Here is a 26,557-nt window from a genome sequence, read left to right as displayed (position 1 = left end):
GGGCGAATCAAGTTCACCAGGGCGGTTGTCACAGTCAAATTTCAAAATCCAGGCCCTTGCAACAACCTCCTCCTCCTCGACTAATTGGCCATGGGCCCCCGGGCGGGTATCGATGTTTCTCCTCCAGGTCCAGGGCAGTGGTTCCCACAGACTGCGCGGGTCCCGCCCTGCCCAGGGAGCCGCCTGGGCTGCCCAACCTCAGGGCTGGGGTGCTGCTCTCCTCCCGTCGGTGTGCCTGTCTGTAGAATGGGCTGTGATGAGGATTGAGGAACAGGAAAGGCCACAGTGAGGACCCCAAGGAGTTTTGGGGAACCAGGCAGCTGGAAACCCCACTGTGGACTGTGATCTCAACTCTGCTGAGCTCAGGCGGTCTCTCTACTACTCAGAAAAACTCTGCAGGCTGCCAGACAAGCAGTGATCGTTAGTGGTGATCAGGCTCAGAGAGGAGGCCTGGACCCCGTGCCTGGATGAGCCCGACCTGAGGGTCCTCACCCCTTATCCCTCTTTGTCCCTTCCTTGCCCTGAGTCCCAACTGTGGAGTCACACCCCCAGGAAAGCCTCTCCAGGAGGCCCCTCGCCGTGTGTCCTGAGCTGGCCCAAGCCTGGCGTTGCTCCTGTGTGCACTTTGGTGGTGGAGAGGAAAGCCCTGGTGAGCCAGGGGGACGGAGTGGAGAGTGTGGGCAGGGCCAGGTGGCATTGCGGCAGAAGAAATGGCATGTGTGATTGGGAGTGTGGCTGACCACTGACCACCATTCAGGGCAGCTTCCAGGTGTAGAGCAGCCCCCATACCCCATCCCACCCTCCCCTGGCTCCAGGCTTCCCAGGGGCCTGTCTGGTCTTGAGCAGGCCTCCAGGCCTGAACACATTTGCACATGCTGTTCCTTCTGTTGGAATGCTTTTCCCTGTCTTGTCTGTTAATGGAGACCACCTCACCACCTGGCTCAGCAGCACTCACACGAGGCAGCCTCCCTGAGCCCTGGTCATAGTTTCACAAGCAGCAGCAAGCTCTGGCCCTGCCCTTGCCCACCCTACAATCCTGCCCCATTGCACAGGTGAGGAAACCGAGGCACAGAGAGCCCGGTCAGGCGCAGGTGGTAGCCAAGAGCCCCCATCAACTCAGCCAGGGGCCCATGACCTTCCTCTGTGAGTCTCACCCTCTGACTGGTTCTTCATTTCACAGATGAGTTAATCCTGCCTGGCCACCCGCCCCCCCACCCCTGGGAGGGTTGTCGGGCCAGGGGGCCCTGTGGGGGTGGGATCAGGCAGCAGAAGAGGGGAGACAGAGAGATGGCATGGGCGAGCAGGGAGAGGACAGGTGTGCGAGCCGGTGTGCAGAGGGAGGGGGCGGGCACTCCCCGCGGGTGTGGCCTCCAGGCGGGCTCTGTGCACGTGGACGCACACGTGCCCACGTCTGGAGTGTGCACGTGTGTGTGAGCATGTTCACCGTGGGGTCTGAGGCTAGAGGGTGTTTCATGTGGCGTGGATCCCCGTCAGGTGCCAGGGTCCCCAAACCCCCACCCCAGGAGGCGCCAGAGAATCGAAAGGCCCCCGAACACCTGTGCCAGTGCCCTGTGCCGCCACCCACGGGCACCCCGAGGCACGGGGCGGGACGCCCGCTGTCTGGCTTCAGGCGGGTGGAGGCGGCTGGGGCGCGGGGACGTCTGCATCTGAGAGCAGCCTGCGCCCTTGGCTCCAGCCCCAGAACTGGGATGCCAAGCCTCTCGGGGGCCGGGCGCTGGGCCTGCACTCAGAGCCGCCAACCCAAGGTCCTCTCCCCGGGCTTCTGTGAGGGGGCTCACGGCCTCAAGTGGTAGATATGGAGACCAAGGCCCCGGCCAACAAGGTGATCCGTCTGGGTCCAGATGGGGCTGTCCACGTCCTGGGCAGGGCTCTGACGACACAGCTGCCTCCAGGTCTGTGCGGGCCCTGGGCCGCCCCCAGGCTCACCTGGACTCACCCACCAGGCTGGTGGACTTGAGGCTTTACCTGGCTTCTCAAACCTCATTCATCCCCTCTGGAGGCTAAGGAGGGCATCCCAAGGACCCGCGCCCCTCGTGGGCACAGCTGGCTCTAAAAGTCCCCGTTCCTAGAGGCAGCTAGTGGGGAGGGTGGCACCGGAGGGCTCCCCAGGCTTGGGGCTCTGGCAGGGCCAAACCAACCCAGCAGGTTGGGCAGGAACTGGGTGGGCCTGGTCCCATCCCTGTACCCCACCCATGCAGGATGAGCATGACCTTATTCCTGGCCTGGAGGATAGGCCTGGGGCCGTGGACAGACGGTCAGCGCTCTGCCGTCACCTGCTGTGGGGCCGAGCCACTGTGCTGCTCTCAGACTCTCTTCCGCATCCTTTGGTGGCCCCCAGGTTGTGGGGTGATGCTCACCCCAGCGGGTGATGAACAGGCTTTGCATGGAGTAAACAGTCAGCAAAGGCTGGCTGTGGTTACTTCAGGCTCAGTGATGCTACGTTCTTGAGAGCGACGAGCCCACCAGCGTGAAGTGCCTGGTGGGTGCTGGGCAGGACCCGTCCGCCTCCCTTGCCCAGTCACCTCTGACTTCAGACCTGCCCCTGGCCCCCTGATAGCCAGGCCGCCCCCCCCAGAGCCCTGCTCACACCAGCGGCCCTCGGGTAGGGTGGGGACGCACAAGCCAGGCTGTGGGAAGGGGCCCGAGAAGCTGGTGGCCTGGAACAGGGGTGGGGGCAGGGCAACTGGGCGGGGGTGTGCAGGGCAGGACCTGGTCCTGCTGTGCTCGGGAAAGCTCTGTGGTGGTGGGGATGAAGCGGACCACAGTAGGGGTCAGAGCCACGGTCTGGGCAGGCCACAGCCTGGGCCAGCGGGCCAGGGTCCCCCTCCCAGTCCTGCACACCCCTGCACAGATGACGCAAGCAAAGGGGGAGGTCCCCAGGCCTGGGTCTGCACACTTGGGGCAGGTGTGCGGGAGGCCTCAAGGCTGCAAGGACCCAGCCAGTGGACCGAGCACCCAGAGACGATGCCCAGGCCCACAGGCGTCCCAGGCCCCCGCTACGTGTCCCTTGCTGACGGTGGCCCTCCCAGGGTTGTGTGCGGCCTTGGCCACTCTGCCTCCCTGGCCTCCACTCACCCTCCCTCCCTCCCTCGCCCTTCCGCCCCTTCCCACCCCTTCCCACCAGCCCTCCTGGTTGGCCTCACACACCTTCATTCCTTCCCATTATCTGCTGCCTCTGGCCCACCCATTGTGTGTGAACTCCAGGGCGGAGAGGACCCACCAGAGCAACCACCCTGTCACCTGGTGGGACCCGGCCAGGGCCACCTCTGAGCCAGTGAGGCTGCCCGTCCCAACAGGGCTTTTCTGAACCTCGCCCTCTGAACCCCCGGCCCTCTTCGTCCACAGCCGGGCCCCCGGCTCTGACACCAGCCAAGCACTCTCCTCGGCAACCAGATTCCTTGGCTCTGAGCCGAGCAGCCCCCAAGCCTTTGCTCAAGCAGTGGCCTCTGCCTGGAATGCCCTCCTGCCCATGCCCTTGAAAGAACCAGCCTTTAGAGCTTTCTCCAGGAAGCCCAGAGTCCTGAGAGAAACACGTCACTGGTCCTCTCTGGGCCCCGGAGTACCTGGTTCGATGGAGAGCTGGCTAAGCCACCAGGGGCATGGACCGGGGCAGGGACTGAAGCTAAGCGGCCCTGGAGTCAGAAGCAGTAGAGCCATGCCTGGCACAGAGCAGAGGAGTCTTCCTCTTTTTTATAATGGTCAGTCTTTTTTTTTGATTGAGTATAGTTGGTTTACTATGAATGCTGTGTTAGTTTCGGGTGTTCAGTGAACCAGCTTTATATATACAGATATCCACTCTTTTTTAGATTCGAGTGGAGGCCTCTCGGGCTTCCCTCATAGCTCAGTTGGTAAAGAATTCACCTGCAATGCAGGAGACCCAGGTTCGATCCCTGGGTCGGGAAGATCCCCTGGAGAAGGAAATGGCAACCTACTCCAGTATTCTTGCCTAGAGAATCTCATGGACAGAGGAGCCTGGTGGGGTCCATGGGGTTGCAAGAGTCGGATACGATAAATGAAAGAAGAAGCTGAATGGAGCTGAACTGTGCAGAGAAGACCCAGCAACCCTGAGTCCACCCCAGAGTTGTAGCAGCCACGTCAGCCTCAAGGCACCAGCCCCACGCTGAGTCCCACAGTCGTCGCTGACCCCGCTCGGAGACTCGTCCTGAAGCTAGTACCTGACTGAGCCCTAATCCACGCTGAACCCTGATCCTCATCACACGCGAAGCCTTGATCCCACTCACAGGCTGAATGCTGACCTTGCCCGTGGACTGAGTCCCCACCCTGCTCCCTCACTGAGCCCTAATCCTTGTCCACACGCTGAGAACTTTGGTCAGACGTCAAATCCTAACCCTGCTTATGCATTCAGTCCTGATCTCTTACCCTGGCTCTAGTCCTGCCCACTGAACCCTGCCGTCTTTGCCCCTGACCACTCCTGTCCCTGATTCCTGAGTCAGATCCCCTTTGCCTCTGGTCTGCTCCCTCCTCTCCAGGCAGCCTGGAAAAAGGGGTCTCTGCTTGTTCCACCCCAGCCCCCAGCTCTGAGCCCAGATCAGAGGGAGGCCTGGGGTGGTCTCCAGACCTGCAGATTCAGGAAGGGCCAAAGAGCCCCCGACCCCGACCCCACCGGCCAGGGTGGCATGACTCAGCCACCCCCTCTGCTCCCTGCCCCCCAGAAGGCTGCCAGAGGGGTGACCCCGGGACCTTGGCCCCGACACTCAGAGCTCCTCGGAGCTGGGGGAGCTCAGGAGACACCATGGAGAACAGGCCCCTTGGCACGGCCATCCGGGCAAGTGGGCTCAGCACTCTTGGCAGCCCGTGAGCTTGGGTCTGGACCCCAAACTTCCCCGGCAACTTCTCTCGGGCCCTCTGACCACATGGTCAGACAGCACCCGCCCTGCGGGGGGCAGCCACCTAACGGGGCTACCGCCCTTGTCCTTCAAATTCCTGCCTCCACCCTACGCATGGCGACCATTCCCATTTCCAGCCCCTTGAAGCCTTTGCCCTCTACCATCTCCTTTAAAGAAGTGAGAAGCCCAGGAGTTCCCTGGTGGCCTGGGGGTTAGCATTCTGGGCCAGGGGCCCAGGTTCAATCAGGGAACTGAGACCCTGCACGCACACAGCACAGTCAGAAATAAATAAAATAAAGGAACCACCATTTGCAAAGCACCTAGGGTGGCGGGCTACAGTCCACGCGGTCACAAGAGTCAGATACAACCCAGCCACTAAACCACCACCACCAGCACCGCCACGTGCTGTGCCCTTGGGCTAGAGCAGGGCTCAGCACTGACCAGACCTCAGCAAGGCTCCCTGGCTGCTCCGCACCAGAGCCTGGCACCAGGTCCTAGCGCCCCACTGACCAGGAGAGAAAACTGAGGCTTGAGGAGGCTTATTGACAGACTCTCACTGCGGGTAGTGACTTCACTCTGCACCTCCTGGCCAGGCCACAGGTCAATCCTGTGGCTCTGAGGTGCGTCCAGCCACTGCTCCCCTCACTGCCGCGGGCAGCTCTGCCCTGCACTCACTCAGGAGCCCCCTTTAGTCCCCTTGCCCTGCCTCTGCCCTAAGGACCTTTTAAAGTGTTAAGTCTGTGTGCCCCCCTCTGCCCAGACCCTCATGACTCCCACACCCACTCAGGGGGCCTTTGTGATCACCCAGACAGCAGCGCCCCTCCCTGGCTGCCTTCCTCAGCTTCCTTGTTCTTTATAGAATTTATAACCCTGGGCTGTCTCCCCACCAGAATATAAGTCCCCTGCAAGTGAGGACTTAGTCTGTTTGCGTCACACAGGCTCAGTGAGAGCCCGGCATTGCGTGGACAATCTCTTCTGTTTGCTGAATGAGTGGCCGTGTGAACTGGTGAACGTGAGGATGTGTGAATGGACTCGGGAGTTTTAGAACCGGGAGGGGGCCCCGCTTAGCTAGCTTCTAGACGGTGTGCTGGTTCCCACCTGGCCTGGGAGGGGATGAGCTCCTCTGTGGCCCTGGCCTCCACTCCCGGGATGCCGGGCCCCTCTGAGCAGGGCCAGGACCTGCCCAGTGCCCACACGTTCTCTTGTCGGCCATGCTGCTGTGCAGTGGCCACGTGTGTGTTCGCGCCTGCCCGAGGCAGGGAGCCAGGGAGGAGTGAACCAGGGGGCGCCCATCCTGCAGAGCTGAAGGTGCCAGGACCAGAGGCCGAGGCGAGGGGGAGGGCCAGGCAGGCCAGCCAGGCAGAGCCACAGCGAGGAGTGGTAAGAGGCGCCCCTGCACTTAGCAGGGGTGGAGGGGTTCCCCAGCCCCCAGGGTGAAACCAGGCTGCTTTCAGGATGGACAGCCTCAGGGTCATCCCTTCCCCGGCTTCGGGCCCTTTGCAAGGGGTCTCACGTGACCTCTCCCAGCCCGGCACTCCCTCCCTCCTGCTTCCGCAGCTCCTTACTGTGTGTTGCCTGTTCACTGCTCATCTCCTGATTGGGGTGCAGATTCCAGGAGGAAGGGTTTGTGTTGGTCTGTGTTTCTCATCTCTGCTTGCACAGCCTCTGCAACAGCGACTGGCACAGACCAAGTGCGAGTCCACGTTTATTGCACGAATAAATGACAGTCACGTGGGCCGGTGCTTGGCACCCAGGGAGGTCGCATTAGAGCAGTCGTTGGTGCAACTACACCCCCCCTGTGAACTCAAGCCCTTCCCTTGCCTCTTAGGTCTCATTTGCAAAACGGGGACAAAAAAATCTGACCCCATAGGATTCCTGTGAGCTCCAGATGAGACCGTGGACAGGCAAAGTGCCTTATAAAGTGCAGACAGCTCTGTAAATGGTGACTGAAGACATAGTCAGAGCCCAGCTCTTTTTTCCTTTTTCTTTTGGTCTCACAGCTTGTGGGGTCTTAGCTCCCTGACCAGGGACTGAACCCAGGCCTTCGGCAGTGAAAGCACCAGATCCTAACCACTGGACTACCAAGAATTTCCCAGCCCAGCTTTATTTTTGCTGCCTGCTGAGGGAGGTAAGGATGACTCTGCACTGGGGTGGTCTTAGAGGGCTTCCTGGAGGAGGCAAGCATGGAGAGGCAGACCCAAGGAGGAAGGAGGGCACTGCTGATAGAAGGAACAAAGGCAGGAGGGGCGAGTAGACCCAGAGGACTGAGGGGTCTGCTGACCATGCAGGGCTGAGGGTGGGAGTTCCACCTGAGGACCGTGGCCTGGCTGAAGCACCTCAGAGGTCCGCCCTGCCCTTGTTGAATCAGCAGGTGCAGCCCGCGCCAGAGGCCCTGGGTCAGGGCGGTCCCACGCATCACCTGCTTTTCACCCTTCACTCTGACAAGTCCTGCCAGACACCCCACCCTCCACCCGCCGTGGGTGGCTGGTTCCCACCTCCTCTCCAGGTGACCTGGTCATCTGGTTCACAGCTGAGCTGAAGAGACTCTGACTGTCCTCGCCGTCCTGACAAGTGGACTCGAGATGCTGAGCGGGGCTACAGCCCCTCCCTACCCTGGCAGCCTGGGGGCTCTCTGCTCCATGACCTTGAGGAAAGGACACAAGGACTCAGAGCCAGGCAGTGGGGGTTCAAATCCCAGCCTGGCCACTTGCCCCTCCGTGCCTTCAGGCCTGCCGCCTTAACTCTCTGTGCGTCTGCTCCCTCTTCTTTCAGACGTGGACACTAACATCGAGCCAGGGCTGCTGTGGGCATGAGGCGACCCTGGCCAGGCTGAGCCCCAGCTCGTGTTCAGTCCAGCATGGTTACTGCTGTTCACCACCTCTGAGTTCTAAGTATTAGCACTGGACCCGCACACCCACTTTACAGACGGAGAAGCAGAGACGGGTTCATAGCTAACACTGACTGACTACACAATTTGGGGGCCCCTGGGTAACATGAAAAATAAAATTCCTTTGTTCACAAGTGGCAGCAGAGTGTTAAACCAAGTGCGGGGCCCTTCTGAGCGTCAGGCTCAGGTGAAGCTGGCAAGGAATGGGTAAAGTTGGGACTGGAACCCAGACGGGCTGGTGCCCACCTGTCCCACATGAGGACTCCTGGGTCCCTGTCCACCAGGCTGCCTTTTACCTGGGGCTCCGGCAGGGACTACAGGCCCCCCAGGGGATCTGATAGGAGGGATCCCTTAATAAGGGCGTGGGTCATTCCCTAGGCCCCAGTGGGGAAGGGAATTGAGAGGCTGGCATTCCAACGATAGTGTATATGTGTCTGTGTGTGCTCACCCAGGACACAGAGGCAAGAGGACAGCCTGGAAGGAGCCTAAACTTCCAGTGAGATGCATCTGGGACCCTGGGTGTCCATATGACCTGTGTAGCTCTGTGACTCTGAGTGGACACATGGCCACGGGTCACCCACTGACCAGACAGCATGTGACTCCTGGCAATTGTCTGACCAGGTGATCGTATGACTCCAGGTAGCCCTGTAACCCCAAGAAGCTACATGATCCCAGACGGCCATAAGAACCCCAAGCAGCCTTATGGCCATGGGAGAGTGTATGATGCTGGGCAGCCTTTGGGTCCATGTAGCTGTATGATTTCAGGCAGTCACATGACCCTGAGAAGCCTTGTGACCTCAAGAAGCTATATGGCCTTGGAAAGCTATATGACCCACTTGGCAGTACAGTCCTGGGAAGCTGGATGATTTCGAGAGGCTGTGTGACCCTGGGTGTCTGTAGGACCTCGGTGGCTGTATGACCCTGGGCAGCCATATGGCCCTCAGTGGCCATGTGACCCTAGGAAGCCTATGACCATGGGCAGCCTTGTGATCCCACGCAGGTCTATGACCTCAGGGAGCCTGCTGCTCTCTAGCCAACTCCAGCACCTGGAGGTCCCGCATGGATTTGTCCCCCTTGGGGCTGGGCTAGGCACTGTCTTCTCAGGTCCTGGGATCCGTCGTGGGCATTCAGGGGGCTCTGCCCCTTTGAAGATCTGGCACCTGTAGGGCATGGGCCCACCGACTCGCATCCCTGTAAGTCTACACCCCATGCCCTGGGGCGCCCAGCCTCTGCGTTTCATCTCTGGGTTCACAGAGATGAGGTTTCTCCCAGGGTCATGCAGGGAAGTGGCAGAGGGGGGATGCCTGCCCCTATGCACCCCACTCTGGAGGGAGGGCGGCTGTCAGGTGGACAGCTGCCAGCCAGTGCCCTAAGAACGCAGCCTGGCTCAGAGCAGGTGCTCAGAAATACGTGGTGATAAATGAGCACACTAATTGAGATCCTGGGACTCTGTAAATGAGTTTGTTTTTAAAACTGTTTGTTGCTTAAAAAAACAAAGGCGAGAGAAGGCATCCAGTAAGTACGTCCAGCTGGCACTCATTTGTCTCAGGAGAGAGCTTCTTGCCTCCTTCCCTAAAGAGAGCTGGCGAGGCAGGCAAGGGGCCGGGGCGCACAGTAGGACATCAATTAATGAGCAGCCTCATTGTCTTAATCACAGTGAAATCTGAGCCATGCCAGGCCACGCAGTTCTGAGCACGCCAGCTCCCTTCCCGGTCCAGCCCCTGGAAAGTGCTTCTCAGGCACGGAGACGCTGCTCACTCACACTAATGGACACTGGCTCATTCATTTCTCATAACAGCCCCAGGAGGCAGGAACTTCCACTCTTACCTCCTGGAAGCTAAGGATACCCAGGTCCAGGGGGCTGAGGGGACCTGCCTGAGGTCAGATAGCTGGTCAGCAGCACGACCAAGGTTTCAGCTCAGGCTGACTGGCTGACTGTCACCTTCTCCAAGTAAGGTACGGAAGTGTTTGTGTTCATTTGGGTCGGACTCTTTGCGACCCCAAGGATTGTAGCCCGTCAGGCTTCTCTGTCCGTGGGATTTCCCAGGCAAGAATACTGCAGTGGGGTGCCGTTTCCTTCTTCAGGGGATCTTCCTGACCCACGGATCGAACTCTTGTCTCTTGTGTCTCCTGCGTTGGCAGATGGATTCTTTACCATTAACGCCACCTGGGAAGTCCCTCTCCAGGTAAGGTCCCCTCCATTTCACACACTCAGGCTCACTTATAATGAGGTCAAAATACAATCCCAGGTCCTGCGACCCTCTGAAGCGGTCTGCCCATCATCCCTCCACCTCTCAAACCCTGGCCTGCCCCCAAACCTTGCCCTTCCCTCTACCTCTCCCAGGCCTGCGGTCCCCTCCTGGCGCCAGGATCAGGGATGCTAACCATCATAGAGGGGAGTTCCCTGGCTGTCCAATGGTTAGACCTCCACTCCGCCACTGCCAACAGTGCAGGTTCAGTCCCTGGTTGGGAAACCAAGATCTTGCCAGTTTCATGGCATGGCCAAAGAAAAGGGGTCACATGGGCCCCATGCCCTCTGCTTCAGGTGCCCTGAACCAAGTGGGGTCCCAAGATCAAGATGAACACTCCTGCCCCGTATAGGCCTGTGACTGTGGGAAACAGAGTGGTGAGTACAGTCCTCAGCAAGTACCCTGTCAAGGTTGGCTTGTGTTGTTTCAGGGGTCTGTGGACATCCCCTCCCCAGAGTCTCTGCATGGGCTCTAATTTAAAAATTCCTTTTCTCTGTCTTCTCTGTCACCTTCTCCATCCAAATACGTCTGCAGCCCTACCGTGTGCAGGCTCTGGGACGTATCCGTGAACCTTGCCTGGTACCTATCGCTTGGCCAGGGCACACAGACCACTAGAGAGGCAGACAATGCCCAGTTACACTTGAGAATGATTGGTGAAGGGGCAGAGTGCCTCAGAGCTCATGGGAAGGAGGCACTCATTTCTCTGAGGCAGGGCATTTAGGAAGGCTTCCCAGAGGAGGTGGTTCCAGGCAAACCTCCAGAAATGGTCATGGTTAAAGTTTTCCGTTCTTAGGCCCTGGGGGTTCCACGGGTGAGAGGGGCATAGCCCTGCTCCAGCGGTCGCCGGGTGAGCAGGGGAGAAGGCAGGGTTGCACAGGCAGTACTGGAGACGCTGTCAGGCCCTGGGCTCCCGCAGGTGTCCTTGCAGGTCAACGTGCTCACAAATGAGGACACAGGGCTGGCTCCATCACTTGCGCAAGCACATCCAGAGTGGCAGCCGAGCAGGTAAGCAGGCGTGGGGCTCTCCTGAGCACAGGGCCTTTGCAACCTTCCAGTTGCACACCTGTGATGGGTAGGTGCCCACGCACATCCTGATCTAGAGCCAGGCCAGCCAAGTCCAGGCCAAGAGGGCTGCACACGTGTCCTGCTCTGTCCTCACAGGACTGCGGTCCACTCATTCAAGAGAGGGGAAGAATCCAGGTGGGTGGGATCCCGTCGGCCCTATTCCCAGGTCACCCTGGGGAGCTGGATGCTGTGGTCACGGGCTGTAGACACAGCTCCCAGCCCGTCTTGGGCAGCTTGGTCTGCTACTGCAAGACCACACACTGGCCGGCTTCCGCAGCAGACACCTGTCTCCCCCAGTTCTGGATGCTGTGGTCTGAGATGAGGGTCCTGGGGGCCCTCCCCCTGGCTGTGCCCTCACACCGCCTTCCTTGCTGCACGCACGCGGCGAGGGCAGGAGCCGGCTCTCCTGTGTCTTCTCACAAGGGCACTAGTCCCACGAGAAGGGCTCTGCCCCGGGATCTGACAAGTTCTTTTCAATATTAATTTATCTGGGGGCTTCCCTCATGGCTACGTAGTAAAGAATCCACCTGCCAATGCAGGAGACAGGGGTCCAATCCCCGATCTGGGAAGATTCCACGTGGCACAGAGCAACTAAGCCTGTGCGCCACAACTACCGAACCTGCCATCTAGAACCCGGGAGCCACAATTCCTGAGTCCACATGCTGCAGCCACTGAAGCTCGTGCCTCCTAGAGCCAGTGGTCTGCAACGAGAGAAGCCCCGCTCGCCACAAGTGGAGGAAAGCACTCACAGCAACAAAGACCCAACACAGCCAAAACTAAAATACTTACTTCTAAAAAAGTTTATTTGGCTGCACTGGGGCTTCATTGCAGAGTGCAGGACCTTCAGCTGCAGCACGCAGGATCTAGTTCTCTGCCCAGGGATGGAACCCGCAGCACTGGGAGTGGGGAGTCCTAACTACTGGACCCCTAAGGAAGCCCCACTCCCCGCGACCCATCTTCAAATGTCATCCCGCTGAGGGTAGGGCTTCAGGATGAATTTTGAAGGGACACAAACATGCAGTCCACAACACTGTACTTGGTGGTGGCTCCTGGACTAGGACCCGGCTGGTTAGGCGAGATCGGAGTGCTGGCAGAGTGGCCCTGCCCCTGGCCCTCATGCACGTGTGCCCAGGTGCACATGTACACACGCATACTCGCACACATAGAGTGTTGGGCCCGTGCACGCTGGGAGCCGTGCTTTTCCTTAATTTTGCTCTCCGTCTAATCTCTCTGTGGAGCTCCAGATTACAGAGGCAATTGCGTTTATTTACTCTTGCGGAAACAGTCATGGAGCGCCTGCTCTAGGTCAGATCCTGCGCTGGGCTCCGTGGCCACAGCACTAGAAAGGTGTGGTACATTGCTACCAGTCCATCGTGGGCCGTGCCTAGTGGCTCAGTTGTGTCCGGCTCTGTGCGGCCCTGAGGGCCATCGCCATCAGGCTCCTCTGTCCATGGGATTCTCCAGGCAAGAATACTGGAGTGGGTTGCCATGCCCTCCTCCAGAGGATCTTCCTGGCCCGGGGATTGAACCTGTGTCTCTTATGTCTCCTGCATTGGCAGGTGGGTTCTTTACCACTAGCGCCACCTGGGACTATCTCACAATTTTTGCATCCATCCTGTGGTAGATGGCCATCTGTGTTTCCCATTCCACCATGGGATCCTTAAGGATAGAGAGTACATCTTGCTGCCAGCTCTGGTCCTAGCACCTGCCATGGTACATGGCACATGGCAGGCACTCAGTGATTACTTGCTGAATCCATGAAAATAAAGAAGATTCAGTAAACACCAACAGTTAGGGAATAATTAAACAAAGTTATTAAGTCCTTAGGCTGTTCTTCTTACTGTATCGAGTTTCTACTTTTTAAATTTTTTGGCCATGGCACACGGCATGTGGGATCTTAATTCCCTGACTGGGGAGAATAACTATGTTCCTTGCAGTGGAATTGCAGAGTCTTAACCACAGGATGTCCAAGGAAGTTCAAGTCTTTTTAAAGAAGCATTATTTGGAATTCCCTGGTGGTCCAGTGGTTAAGAATTCTTTTGTCAATGCAGGAGACAGGGGTTTGATCGCTGGTCTGGAAAGATCCCACATGACGTGAGGCAGCTAAGCCATGCTCCGTGACTACTGGGCCTGAGCTCGGGAGCCCATGTTCCGCAGAGAGAAACCACCACAATGAGAAGCCCTCAAAAAGCAACTGGAAAGTAGCTCCTACTCATCACAGCTTGAGAAAAGCCTGCACAGTGATGAAGACCTACTCTGTGTTAGTCACTCAGCTGTGTCCGACTCTTCGTGACCCCATGGACTGTAGCCCACCAGGCTCCTTGGTCCATAGAATTCTCCAGGCAAGAATACTGGAATGGGTTGCCATTTCCTTCTCCAAAGACCTACTGTAGCCAAAAATAAATAAATAAATAGCATTGTTGAATCCTCAAGATGACTTGTGAGTCGGGTATTGTCAGAAGTCTCATTTGCAGATGACTCTGACAGGTGAAATAAGATGCCCATGCAGCTGGAGGACATGCAGCTGGAGTTGCTTCTGCCTCCATCTTCTGACCATAGGAGCCAAAACCCAACAGGGAAGGATAGATAGACAGTGATGAGCACCCTCAATGTGTCAGGGGCAACTTTGGGTTCTTACTACATACACACCAGATATTCTTATTAACTCTTCATTGAAGCATCACATGCACACTAAAGAGTTCACACATGATGAATGCGCAGCTGGAGAAAATTCCATAAACTGAATACATCCATGTAACCAGCACCCAGATCAGGAAACAGAACTTCATCAGCTCCCCAGATATTCCCTCTGTGTCCTGGCTCTGGCACGCCCCCTCCAAGATTAACCACTATCCTGACTTCTACCACCATTTGTACATTTCTACTGATTTATCCGCATAGAATTCTATAAGGTTTAGGGTCTGGGTTTTTTTTTTCTTCTTAAAGTCGTGTGTAAGGGTGGCTCAGCGGTAAAGAATCTGCCTGCCAATATAGGAGATGCAGGTTTGATCCCTGGGTTGCGAAGATTCCCTGGAGTAGGAAATGGCAACACACTCCCTTAAAAGAAAAAAATATCATGTGTGAGTCACCCATATTGTTGTCTATAGTTACAGATTATTCGTTGTCATTGCATTGTATGAATATGTCGCAATTCATACATCCATTCTATGATTGATAAGCATTTGGGTAATTTCCACTTTCTGTTTATTACAAACAGTGCTGCTGTGCACAAAAACAGGATCACAGAAAGCATGCATCAAGGAGGTCACAGGTTTGACATAGAATCCAGTACTTCTAAACAGATTCCCAAGGTGGCTGCACCAATTTGCATCCCCACCAAGTAGGATTATGAGAGTTCCAGTTGCTCCACTTCCCTGCCAACACTTAATATTGTCAGATTTCTCCATTTTTACTGCCCTGTAGGCTGTGCTGTACACTTTATTTCTCAATCCTTTCAGGAACCCTATGAGAAGGATTTTGTGATCTCTACATTACAGACGAGAACACCCAGGCTCTGAGAGGTGAAGTAATTTCTCCAGCACCACTTAAACCCTGGCACTGGTGCAGGGCTGTCTGACCTCAGCCCAATATATCATCGTTTCTCTGTTTATCAAGCTGCCTCCTCCGACCTTGTCCCCAGGGGTTCCCAGAAGTCCCATTCTAGGGACTATAGCCACTCTGCTTCTTGGGTGATACCGGACTGATGCCCCTGGCGTGGGTCGGGCTGCGAGTAGGAGGCCCTCTGGTCCAGGTCCTCTCTAGCACTCTTTCCAGGGCTGGAAAGGGCAGGGGGTGGGCAGCCGCGGGCACACTTAGCGTGGGGGGTGGGGGTGGTATGGGGCAGGGAAGAAGGCCCAGGGCGAGGTAGGGGAAACGGAGGGGAGGGTTTTGCTGTCGCACCTGGCGCCGGAACCCATCTCACCAGTCAGGCCGGGGGATGGAGGGAGAGTGGGATGGGAAGAGGCTGTCTGCAGAGGGACCAGGCTGGTGGCGGGCCGCGAGGCTCTTAGGACCCTCTTCCAGGAGGCGTTAGCGGAGAAGCAGGACCGGGGTGAACCGGGGAGGAGCGAGGGTGGCAGGTTCTCCCTCCTGCGGGTACCGAGGGGCACCTCCGCGGCCAGAGTCTGGGGTCACGGGTCCCGGTTAGGGTCTGTGCTCAAGTCTGGAGAAGATGTGCTGGGGGCGAATGGCAGACCCTCGCCAGAGGCCCGAGGCGGGATGCGGCCGGGGCGGGGCCGGTCCGGGGCGGGGCCGGTCCGAGGCGGGGCCTCGGCCCGGGGGGCGGGGCGGGGCGGTGGGCGGGGCGCGCGAAGACCAATAGGCGCACGCAGCTTGGGCCCCGCCCCGCCCCCCGCGGCGGCTGCTGCATAGTCATGAGCTCGGGCGGCGCTGCGTCAGCGGAAGCGGCGCGCGGCGGCTGTTTCCGACCTGATAAAGCGGCGTTGTCCCCGCGCGCTGGCCGCATCCTCGCAAGCGCTCCGTTCGCGCCCGCGTCTCTCGCTGACTGACCGCCCGGCCGGCCAGCTGAGGAGCAGCCGCCGCCGGGCCCTGCCGCCGCCGCCGCCCCCGGAGCGCCGCGCCCCCGCCGCCCCCGCCCGGCCCGGCCCGGCCGCCCCGCCGCCCCGCGGCCCCGGCCGGAGGAGACAGGTGAGCGGCCGGCCCGCCGCCCCGACCCCGCCGCACCTGGGCGCCCGGCACCTGCCGCTGCCCACCCCCACTCGGCCCCCGCGCGGCCCCGGCCTCGAGCTCCGGGGCCGGCTCCCGGCCCGCTCCGGCATCCCTTCCACGGGGAGGAGGCCCCCCACGCCACGGCCGAGAGCCTGCTCCCGCCCGCACAGCCGCCCCGGGCTTGGGCCCCTTCCCTTCTCCGCCCGGGGTGCACCTGCCCGTCTTCGTCTCCGTCGCCCCCCACCCCCGCCCCAGCCTCCTGGAGCATCTTGGGCCCCTCCCCGCGGGGTGCGCCTTCCCCTGGACCCTGCCCCGGCCGCAGTTCTCGGCATCCCCCACCCCAGTCTTCTCGGGTTACTCTACCCGCAGGAAGCCTGGCGCCTCAGCCCCCTTGGTCCCGACCCTGCCCCGCGCCCTCGGCCTGACGTCGCCAACTTCTGAGTTCAGCCACTGTCCCCTCTGCCTGAAACCCTCCTGTCCCCGCACCCGCACGCCCTCAGCGGCCTCGCAGGGCGGCCACACTCGGGGCTGCCCCTGTGTTTTGTCTTACCTGCACCGTCCTCTGGTCTGCCCCTTTGAAGACACCTCCGTTCCCGCAGCCAAGCTGTGCCTGGGGAAGAGGGGCCAATGCCTCGGTACATCCAGGTCCAGCAGCCCCTGCCCTGCAGAAGTCCCCGCACGTATGTCTGCATCTCTGCACCGCTCTCCCTTTCCCGTGCCGGCTGGCCTCCCAGAGCTCTTGAACTTAACCCGTTCCTCCCCAGGGTGTGTTGCTCTTGACTGGGCTGCGGGGGAACACCTTCCAGCAAAGGGCTTTTTCAGAGGAGGTATGTCAAAATGGGAGGGGTGGTGGTTTGAAAAAAACACAGCCTCCCGGTTAATCATTCATAGTGATTCTGGGGGGTTGGGGCACACACTTGATCTCCTAGGGAGTGTGAGGTTTTTTTTCCTTTCTGAATGGGGCACTGAGCCATCCAACCCCATCGGTTTCCTTCGCTGACTCCAGCCAAAAGGGGCCTGGTTGCTCCTGGTTTGGGGGGCATCTCCTAGCCTGAGGCCTGGGAAGGGATGAGGGTTTAGAAGATGAGTGATTGAAGCCATCGTTGTGGGGTCAAACGATTGTCAGAATCGAAGCCTGCTTCTTCTGGGAAAAGCCAGGTCGATCTTCCGGCGTTCTGTGAGTGTGCTCTGCACTTCAGTGGGTGGGTAAGGGGGAATCTTTCAGCTCTTATATTTTGCGCCTGTAGTAGGAGAAAAAGGAAGACGATAAAAAGCTGGAGGATTGGTATATTACCCTGAAGCGGTGTATTAAATGGCAGGGCATCCAAAAGAGTGACCCTAGCCGCCTTTAAAAATGAATACTTTCCTCAGTTTTCTAGTGGATCTGAATTATGTATTCAAAGAAACAGTAAGAGTTTATTGAGTGCTCAAGAGGTTTTGCAGAATCCACTTGAAGGTGGGGAGGGGCAGTGGCTGTGGCCTGGAGCTGTGTAGGTCCCAGGTGGGAAGATCCTTGTGGCTGCCGAATGCTGGGGCTTCTGGAGTGGCGGGGAGGGAGGAGTCGGTTGTCTTAAAAATATGGAATTTCAGTCCCGTCCGGGCTAATTGATAAATCATGGGCAGCAGCTGTAAAGGAAAGTAGGGGCTAGTTTGAGACGCATTTGAAATGCATATTAGGCCCTGAGTGGAAGGTGTGTGTGGCCTGGATGTCCCTCTGGGGAGGCCGCCTGGGGGCTCCGGGCCTATGAGAGTGGGCCTGTTTCCCTGGCTGAGATGCGTGCTGCAGCCTCGGCCCGTGCCGCATCGGGAAAGCAGAGCAGAGATTGGACTGGGCGATCTCCAAGGTGTCTGGCAGTTTTTTAACATCCTGGGGCTCTTCCCTGCCCTCAGCACTGCTTGCTGGAGGTCGGGCAGGGGCGGGAGAAGCCTGGCAACAGGACCCTGGCCTCTCGGAGCCGGGAGAGCCCGCCCTGCAGGTCTGCGGGGGAGGAGGGGCTGCGGCAGCGGCCGCTTGCTCCCCCATCCCCAGTGGAGGAGAGCACACACAGGCATTTTCTCCGGTGTTCAGGCTGCTTGGTGTTGGATTGGTTTTATCCGTGTTGTCAGAGGGACGGTGGGGAGGAGAGTGGATGGCCTCACTGGGGTCTGGGCTTTGCTGGCGTGTCCTGACTGCAGTGCCTTTTGGTCCCCGTCCCTCGTCTGCACCCTCTTGGCCGCTCCTGCTCGTCCTGTGGGGCCCAGCAGCCCAGCCCAGCAGGGGTGGTTCGTGACTAACAGCCTGTCGGCCTGACTGGTGAGCGCAGTAGGTGGCAGACAACCCCAAATTGCAGTGCCCTCCCCGGGAACACCCCTGGCAGAGCCGTGTCTATAATTTGTGGAGTCAGAACGCGCTGGAAGCCCAGTCCCCACTGAGGACAGGCCAGGGTACTGCTCCACACTTGCTTCCTCTGGTTTCCCAGATTTTCTTCTTTTTTAATGACAACATAATTCCGCTGATTAAGAAACACTCAGCAAAACCCCATTAGGAGGGTTGCCTTCATCTCCAAGCCAGGAAACCTGAGAGCATTTTAGCGCTGCAGAATGGGAATCTGACCAGAGGGGAAAAGCCTCCCGGAGGAAGAGCGGCCATAGAGAAAGGAGGTGGGAGAGGACCCCCGGGCAGGGGCTCCCAGGCCAGGCCCACCGCCCTTCCCCCACCCCTGCCCACACAAGGTCCCCTTGTTTAGATTAGGTTAGTTATCCCACCAAAATCAATGAACAAGGATCTTTTTAACATGGAAGTTTCAAAATGTGCTTCGAGTGGCTTTTTTTTTTTTTTTAAGAGTATTAAATGCTAACCCTTTGTGAAGTAAGGCACTTCTAGCTAACTAGGAGGTTGTGGACATTTGAACGTGTGTGCAAAGGAAGCTTCCCTGCCTGCATTCAGGCCAGACTACACAGCCGTCATTTTCAACCCTCTGCCACTTAGGTAGTGGTGACCCTGGAAACGTTCACTGGGGCCCTCATAGTATTTGTGAAGCTGCTGCTTCGGCAAGTGACTTTCAGAGGAGGTATTTTAAGAAGATTAAGAGCCTCAGGCTTGCAGGGCAGCAGCGTGATTCCTGCTGTTCTCAGGGCACCGACAGTGTTCCCCTCCACACCCGGGTCGGCAGTAGTGCCGGGACACGGCCCGGACACTCGACGCAGATGTGGCACCCGGAAGTGCGGGCAGTGGTCTGTCTGGGTCCTCTGTTGAGCTCGCTCATCTTGGGGTAAGCACGCTGCTGCTACTAGAGATGGTGGGAAAGGAAACAGGTCCTCAGGGTTGGAGAGAAGGACTCTGAGTTCTCTTCTGCTAGTTTGGAACCTCAAGCGAAGACAGGTCGTCAGAGTCCATAGCTGGGCCTGCAGGGAGCCCCCAAATGAGGGTGTGCACTGTGCCAGGCATTTTGCCCCCAGGTGCAGGGTTGGGGTGCTGGTTGTCCCAAAGTGGGATCCCCCCACAGCTGGAGGGTTTGCAGAGTCTTTTCGAGTCACTGTGCAAGGCTGCCCTGGCCTCACTCCCCCACTCTGCTGGCCCTGCGCCCAGGGGAGGGAGGCTTTGTTCCACCTGGGCCGATGTTGTTTGCCTCCTCCCAAACCTGTTGCAGGATTTCGCTGGCAGTGAGGGAAGCCGCATTCCTGAACCAGTGCCCGAGAGGCTCTTTATTGTGCTGCCTTCAAGAAGTACCTTCCAGCCTGGGATTCTGTGTCAGCTGGTTTGTAGTTTTTGGAGTTTGCTGGAGGGTCTCACCTGGGGCTTCACCCTTGAATCCTGGAGCTCGTTGAATTGGTTGGTGACCAAATTCTTCCCTTTGGAAAGAAAGGAAGGTCTTGAGCGCAAAATCCATAGCAGACCCTTAGATAAAGAGGGATTGGAAGAGAGTGGATTCTGGTCCAGATGTCGTGGTTGACGAGATTTTACATATAGATCTTCCTGCACAGTTTTAGACAAACAACATTTTAATCACCATTTTAGGAAAATACATTTATCCGAAAGAGGAGATGATTTTTGGTTTGGAAAGAGGAGTGTTTTTCCATCAGTTATTTTGAGGGGAGGGGTTTGGGGATGACCTTGGGATGTGGACGGTGAGGGGGGCACCAGCTGAGGGGCAGCCCTCTCATCATTGCAATCACCTGTTAGGAGTGCTTCAGAGCGACATTCCCTTAAAGCAGAGATCTTCAGACTTTCTTGCCCCTGTTCTATGAAATAACAAAAACTATGAGCACATTTTTAAGTTGCCGTCTAGACTTTTTCATTTAAAATAACTAAACACTCTAATGATCTGATAGCCCACCCTCACCCTTTGAAAAAAGGAGCATACATACTGTTTTTAACAGTTTTAACACATGTGTCTTCTTTTCTTCCTCATCTTGTGTGTTTGCTCCATTTTTCCTTGTGGAATTTTAATGTCATGCACTTTTATACTTGAAAGCCTTTTATTGATCATTCTTCACACTTCTCTGTCACCAGAGTATACCTAAACTGCAGTTTAAAACATTTCTGTGATCATGAAGCTGTGTTAATCCAGAGGAAATTTTTTTAAAGTATTTATTTACTTACGATTGCATCTGTACACAGGTCTGTGCTGTTTCTTTATGGTTGTGGTGAACATGCCCAGTAGTTGCGGCACATGGGCCCGGTTGCCTCACGGCACATGGGATCTTAGTTCCCTGACTAGGGATCAAACTCACACCCCGCACACCAGGAGGCGGATTCCCAACCACCAGGCAGGTGCCCCAGGAGAGATTTTCGTCACTGTAAATATCAGTACATAATTGATCGCAGAAGCAGAAATGTATTGCTGGTCTTGATAATTACTTGATAACTACACATAGGCAGAATGTGTCTTAAAGAGCTGGCTGGGTCCCTTTAAAGCGTCTCCATTAAAGGAATTATCCCCCTGTCCTTGATGCCAGTACCCGCCCCCCCCCCCCCCACTCCCAACAGGGACTGAGGAAGGGAGAGTGTGAAGGTGACCTTGGTGGCGGTGGGGGGTGGGGACCGGGGGCCGTTCGACTTGACCACCAGCCGTGTCACAGACAGGATAACGTGGAGGATCTGTGAGCCTCCCGTACCCGAGAACCCTGAGGGCGCTTGGCGTTTGCACACGGGCTGCAGAGTGCTGCTCTGTCACCCGGCCGGCTTGGTGGATGGAGCGGCAGGCTGCTGTTAGACAGTGGCTTCGTGCTCCTCTGCGTGTGCCGGGATGTTTGACTGGGTGTTTCCTAGCTGGACTACGTTAAAGGGCACAAGACGGTGCAGCTCACACACGAGTGTGTTTTGGTTAGTGACAGTGCATTTTTATTTGGTTGGGTTAAAATGCAAGCCTGTGGACTAGTGCTGTGAGTTAAAGAGGTTTTTGTTCCCCCTGCGGGAGTCCATCAGCCTACTCTGCCCGGCTCCTTTCTCGGGCCCAGGGAGAGTGTCAGCAGGGAGGAGAGTGTGCCCGCTGCTGGTCTCCAGGGCGAGGGCCCCTGGGCTGGGGGTGCAGAGGAGCCTGGCAGGTCGGGATTTGGGAAGCAGGGCCTCACCCTAAGAAACAGGTGGCGCTGGCGTCAGTTTCCAGACCTTCCTCAGAGCCACTTGAAGTCCAGGCTGGCCTTCTCCTAGGTGAGCCAGAGAAGCCCTCGAAACGTGAACGTGTACTGTGTTTAGCCTGAAAGCCAGTTGATGTTAGATATGACAGCAAATTTAGTAATTCAGCAGGTTGCTCTGCCTTCCTGCCCTGACCCAGAACAGGCGTTGGCTGGAGGCTGTAGAACGTTGTGTTGCGGGGCAGTCTGTGACATAGGGGAGGTTCCAGGTGACCAGGGCGTGCTGCTGTTGGTGCTCGTGCTGGGCAGGAGGCTGGCTGCTCTCCCAGCTCTGCGGACCCTGCTCATGTGGGCCAGCCTGCCGTCCCCCCGTCTCGCGTCCTCAGGCCCCGCCGTTAGCAATCCACTTAGGAATGCTTCGCCCTGAACGTTGGCAACGCATGTCCTCAGACCGTGAGGCCGAGCCTTGGTTTGTAGAGATAAGAGAAGGTAGGAGCGAGGCACGGCCCCACCGGGGCTCCTGGGGTGCATCCCGGGAGTGAGGCAGTGGGCCAGACCGTGCCGCCTCCCCCGCCCTGTGGAGACCCCTGTGCCCAGATCCACGTTCACATCTTCTTGGCCGTTTGGGCCTCGGTACTAAAGGATTAGGGCCTTTGCCACAGGGGCTTAGAGGCCTGGGCTGCACACGGGAAACCAGGGTGTCCAGGTGACCCCACACTGAGGGGTTTGGCATGCCTGTCCTGCTCGGAGAGCAGGGGTGCTGGCATCACCGTCGGGCTTCCTCGTATCACTTACAATAAAAGCCGGCAGCTGGAAGCCTCGCCTTCACACCCTGCACACCACCACCCTCTGCCGGAGGGAGCCGGGCCTTCCAGGGTGTCCGGGGCTGCCCCCCGCCCCCGAGCGCCCATTGCAGGCAGCTGTGACTCGGTGTGAGGGGTGGGGGTGGGGTTGTGGGGTTGAGGCCAGCATGTTCTTGGATTTGCCGGCATGGGGCTCAGCAAGCTTCGTGGGACAGGGCAGCTGAGAGAGGACTCAGCGCTGTTTAAAACACGTCGAGCTGTCTCATCCTCGAATTATTCAGACGTTGAAAGTGTTCTTAATTCTTAAGAGGATCGGGAGGGGCCCTGTGCCGCCGTCTGCAGCAGAGACACGCTAGCGCCTGGTGCTGGTGCCAGCCCCGGCCGGGTGACCTTGACCCAGCAGCCGCCCACCACTCGGAGCTCCAGCCCCCGTGTTAGGGCCTGGGGAGCATAATGCGGGTTTGTTCCTGGCACTTAGCAGGCCCTGAGGGCTGGGTCCTCCTGGGCGGAGCACTCGGCTCCTCCTCTAACCATGTGGCCAGGGCTGTGCCTGTGTGACAGAGAGGAGAAGGGGGCACACACAGAGAGGTCAAGCAGTTTACCCCGAGCCACACGGTAAGTGGCCAAGCCCGCAAGCTCACCTTGGGCCTCACCGATGAGGGTGCCGGGCCCGAGGTCTTGGGTCTCCCGCGTGGCACCGTGAGCCGTGGGGGTGCAGGGCGCCTCCACCCATATTAATATATGTGTTTCTGGAAGTCTGGGAAACGTGACTTTCGCTCTCGTGCTGTGACAGCGTGTGGAAAACATCAGTACATTTTCACAGGGCGAAACGCTTGTCGCTCACCAAATGCAGGTGAGAGTGGGGACCGTTTTCCCAGCGGGTGAACAGCGGTGCTGACACCGATGCTGTGAATGGAGAGGAGGCAGGAGCAGCGTGGGGGCGGGTGGGCTGGCTCTCGGTCCTCGTAGTCCCCGGCCGTAGGAGCCGCCTGTGTGGAGAGGCTGCGCGCGGATAAGAGCCCGTGAACAGCGGCGGTTTGTGGTTGTGAAGGTCAGATAGGCCTTTGGTTCCGCCTTGAGTGGCAGGGAGCATCTGGAGCCCGAGCACTGGCTGGTTTCCACACCACTTGGGGAAAGTTGACCAGTTTTAACGTGGATTTCCTCATGGCCCCTTAGAACCTGTCCGTCTGGGGTTATTACTGTCCGCCCAGCTCAGCCTGGGCTTGGAGCCCTTTAGCATATGTGGCCTGGGATCTCAGGCCTGCCCTGTGGCAGGCCGGCTCCGCGAGAGAGGGCTGGAGGACCGCTCCTGCCGCTCTGCCAACCCTGTTGGCTTTTGGCGGGAGTCCTCTGTGTTCTTGACTTAAATGACCTGGGCAGGGGCAGCTGTAAGGCTACCACGTGGATTGCCTGGGGAGGAACCCGGACCCTCAGCGAGGCCGTCCTGTGCACTGAGCCTGGGGGGCTCTCCTTAGTAGTCCTGATGAACGGGGGTCACCGGGTGGCAGCGATGTGCCCGGGCATTGCCCATCCTCTCTGAGTATTTGTGGGTGCTCACAGCCCCTTAGAAGGGCCCCGGGCATCTTTATCAGGCGCCTGTGTGTGGGGACCATGGGCAGGTTCTGTGCAAGGTGCCGCCTAGATTCGGAGATAACTTCCGAATTTGCCGAGCACTCTGCATGGGAGGGTGCTGTCCCCACTTTATGGATGAGGAAACAGGCCCAGAGAGCTTAAGGAGTCCGTGTGGAGTTCTGTCTTCTGAGTGCCTCTGCTGGAAAGAGTACTAGGGACAGCGGGAAATGCAAAAGCAGTTCTCATCTAAGTAGAGAGGTGAGAGCTGAAGAAGAGTACACAGACGAGACACAGTCCTGGCCGAACGCTCCAGATAGTTACTACCATCTTCACCTGAGCCTGTTCAGGGAGGACTTCTCGGAAGTGGAGGCTCTTACGGCTGGCTCCGGAAGAAAAAGAGCCCGACTGTCCGGGCATGAGGGTGCCGCTGTGGCTTTGCATGGTGGAGGTGGGGTGGGCCTCCAGCTGAGTCCACTTTAGTGACGACCCGCCCGGGTTGCCACAGAGACGTGCCGGGGGAGGAGGCCCTGCCAAGCCTTCATGGCGTGGCCGGGAGGGGCCAGGGCATGGGGCATGGCGTGCTGCTGGCCAGCGTGGCGTCCTTGGACTTCTCCGGTCCTCTTAGCCAAGGACAGACGCTCTGTGCTGTGCCCACCGCAGCGTGGCCCGTGGAAAGGAGCTGCCTTCAGCATGTGTACAGCAAGGCGCGTGGACTGGGCGTGGACCGCCCGAGCCCCCTGCCCTGGTCAGTGCACCCCGTCCCGCCCACCCAGCCGCTCTCCTGGCCTGGTTTCCCGGCTGCCCTCCTCAGGGTCCCTGTGTGCTCGCACTGTGGTGGGCCTCCCCCGACCCCCAGGCAGCTCAGGTAACAGGTTCAAGTTGAGGCTGCTCGGTGAGTCCCGTACTGTCCCCCGCGTCCCCAAGGGAAGGTGGCATTCTGTCTCTCTGCCCTGGATCCTGTCTCTCGGGCACAGGTCGGGGACTGGAGTGGCTCCATCAGGCCCAGCCCTGGCTCAGGGTCGCTAATACTCACAGCTCCTGATAACATTTCAAGTTAAAACAGCCTTTCAGTGGCTAGCCTCATTTTTCACATGAGAAGTCCGTCTGTTTAGGGACTGGCCATGGCTCCCCTAACTGAGAACCCCACACTCCCAGTTTAGCACAGCCCTTCTGAGAGCCTGGTGGGGGACGGTCACGGGAGTGAGCGGCTCGTTCCCGGACTGGCTGACGTGAGGGAGCAGGGTGGTGTCCCAGGTTACCCTTATCATGCTGAGGCTTGGGAGGGCTGGGGGCTGGGGCTGTGTGCTCACGGGCTTAGGGAGTTAACGTCTTCCGTTTGGCGGGGGGTTCACATCTGAGAACAGCTCAACTACTTAGGAGATGTAATCAGATACTGTTCCCCGGGCCCTTCAGAGAGGGGCTGGAGCAGAGGCTGTGGGGGGTGGTGGCGTCTGGGAGGGCCCCTGAGTCTGCTGGGTCATCACCACACGTATGGCTGTCCCCACGACGGGCGTTCTGGAGTTGCGGCTGGTCACTGGGGGCTCTGGCGCTGATGCGTGCCCTTGCTGGAGAAGCTCCCCCGGGGCTCTGAGGGTCCTGACCGAGACCGGTAGGGGCCCTGTGTCCTGCCCGCCTGGCAGGCCAAGCCTGCCCCCCATCCCCTGCTGCCCATGGAGACAGGTCCTTCACGACTGGCTCCCAAGGGAGCTGCCCTCATGCTGGGCACAGGCCGACAAAGGCTGTGACAGTGGGCAAAGGCAGGCAGGTAGTGGCAGCTTTGTAATGGGCGTTTGGGACCTGTGTCCAGTGACCCCCGACCTGACTGCTCACCCGTGTTTTCAAGGGTGGAGGCAGGCCTGCGCCTCTTGGCCTGGTGGAATGCCTCGCCACGGCAGGGTGCAAGGGGGACCCAAAGGTGCTGGCCCATGGGCCCAGGGTCCTCCTGGTCAGAGTTTGGCCTGGCTGAGTCTTATTTTTACCACAATCTAGTCTTAAGCCCCAAACCAGGATTTTTCAACTTTTTTTCAAACCAGTCTTTTTTTTTTTTTTTGCTCACTTCCCCCCCCCAGGAAGATCTTGTCTGGATTCACACTTTTCTTTAAATTGCAAGACTTTTGTGCGTGCAGTGTGCCTTTCCCAGCGTAACTGCGCTCCCCTGACACCCCTGGAAGTTCAGCCCCAAGGGGTCCCACGAGGCCCGCTGCCGCGGCACCCTTGTGCTGCATCTCGTGCCCTGTAGGGCAGGTGCCGTGGGCTTCTTCCGTGTGGCGGATGCGACACTAGTAGGCAAGCGGCTCTTGTACATTCAGCAGGGCCTGCGTGTTCGGTTTCCGTGGAGCTGCCGTTCGGCTCCATTTTCCTCGCGCTGACCAGAGCCCAGTGCCAGGTTCTGGTGTCTCGGATGGACTCCGGGTCCTGAGGGCACCCAGACAGCCCGGATTTGCCTGTCTTGCTTCCGAGGGTCAGTTTCAAGGCTAAAGCGTTTTAGCTGGTATTAGAAAAGGCAGAGAAACCAGAAATCAAATTGCCAGCGTCCGATGGATCATGGAAAAAGCAAGAGAGCTCCAGAAAAACATCTATTTCTGCTTTATTGACTATGCCAAAGCCTTTGACTGTGTGGATCACAATAAACTGTGGAAAATTCTGAAAGAGATGGGAATACCAGACCATCTGACCTGCCTCTGGAGAAACCTATATGCAGGTCAGGAAGCAACAGTTAGAACTGGACATGGAACAACAGACTGGTTCCAGATAGGAAAAGGAGTACGTCAAGGCTGTATATTGTCACCCTGCTTATTTAACTTATATGCAGAGTACATCGTGAGAAATGCTGGGCTGGAAGAAACATAAGTGGAATCAAGATTGCCTGGAGAAATATCAGTCACCTCA

General features: G+C 58.0%; 1 protein-coding gene across 3 annotated transcripts in view; it reads left to right on the top strand.

Annotated features, from left to right (window-relative positions):
* SLC45A4 (solute carrier family 45 member 4) overlaps positions 15,689–26,557 on the top strand; it is a 70,744-nt gene continuing 59,875 nt past the window's right edge. The window contains exon 1 of one of the 3 annotated variants that reach the window (XM_018058641.1): positions 15,689–15,716. The gene's annotated coding sequence lies outside the window, so the exon portion shown is untranslated. Of the gene's footprint in view, positions 15,717–16,514; positions 16,565–26,557 lie in introns of those variants that run through there. The other 2 variants (XM_018058638.1, XM_018058640.1) reach the window with 2 other exon arrangements.

This window comes from Capra hircus, chromosome 14 (genome assembly GCF_001704415.2).
Source record: "Capra hircus breed San Clemente chromosome 14, ASM170441v1, whole genome shotgun sequence".
In the NCBI taxonomy this organism is placed as follows: domain Eukaryota; kingdom Metazoa; phylum Chordata; class Mammalia; order Artiodactyla; family Bovidae; genus Capra; species Capra hircus.
The sequence above is the reverse complement of the archived record's forward strand: the minus strand, read 5'-3'. Positions and strand labels throughout refer to the sequence as shown.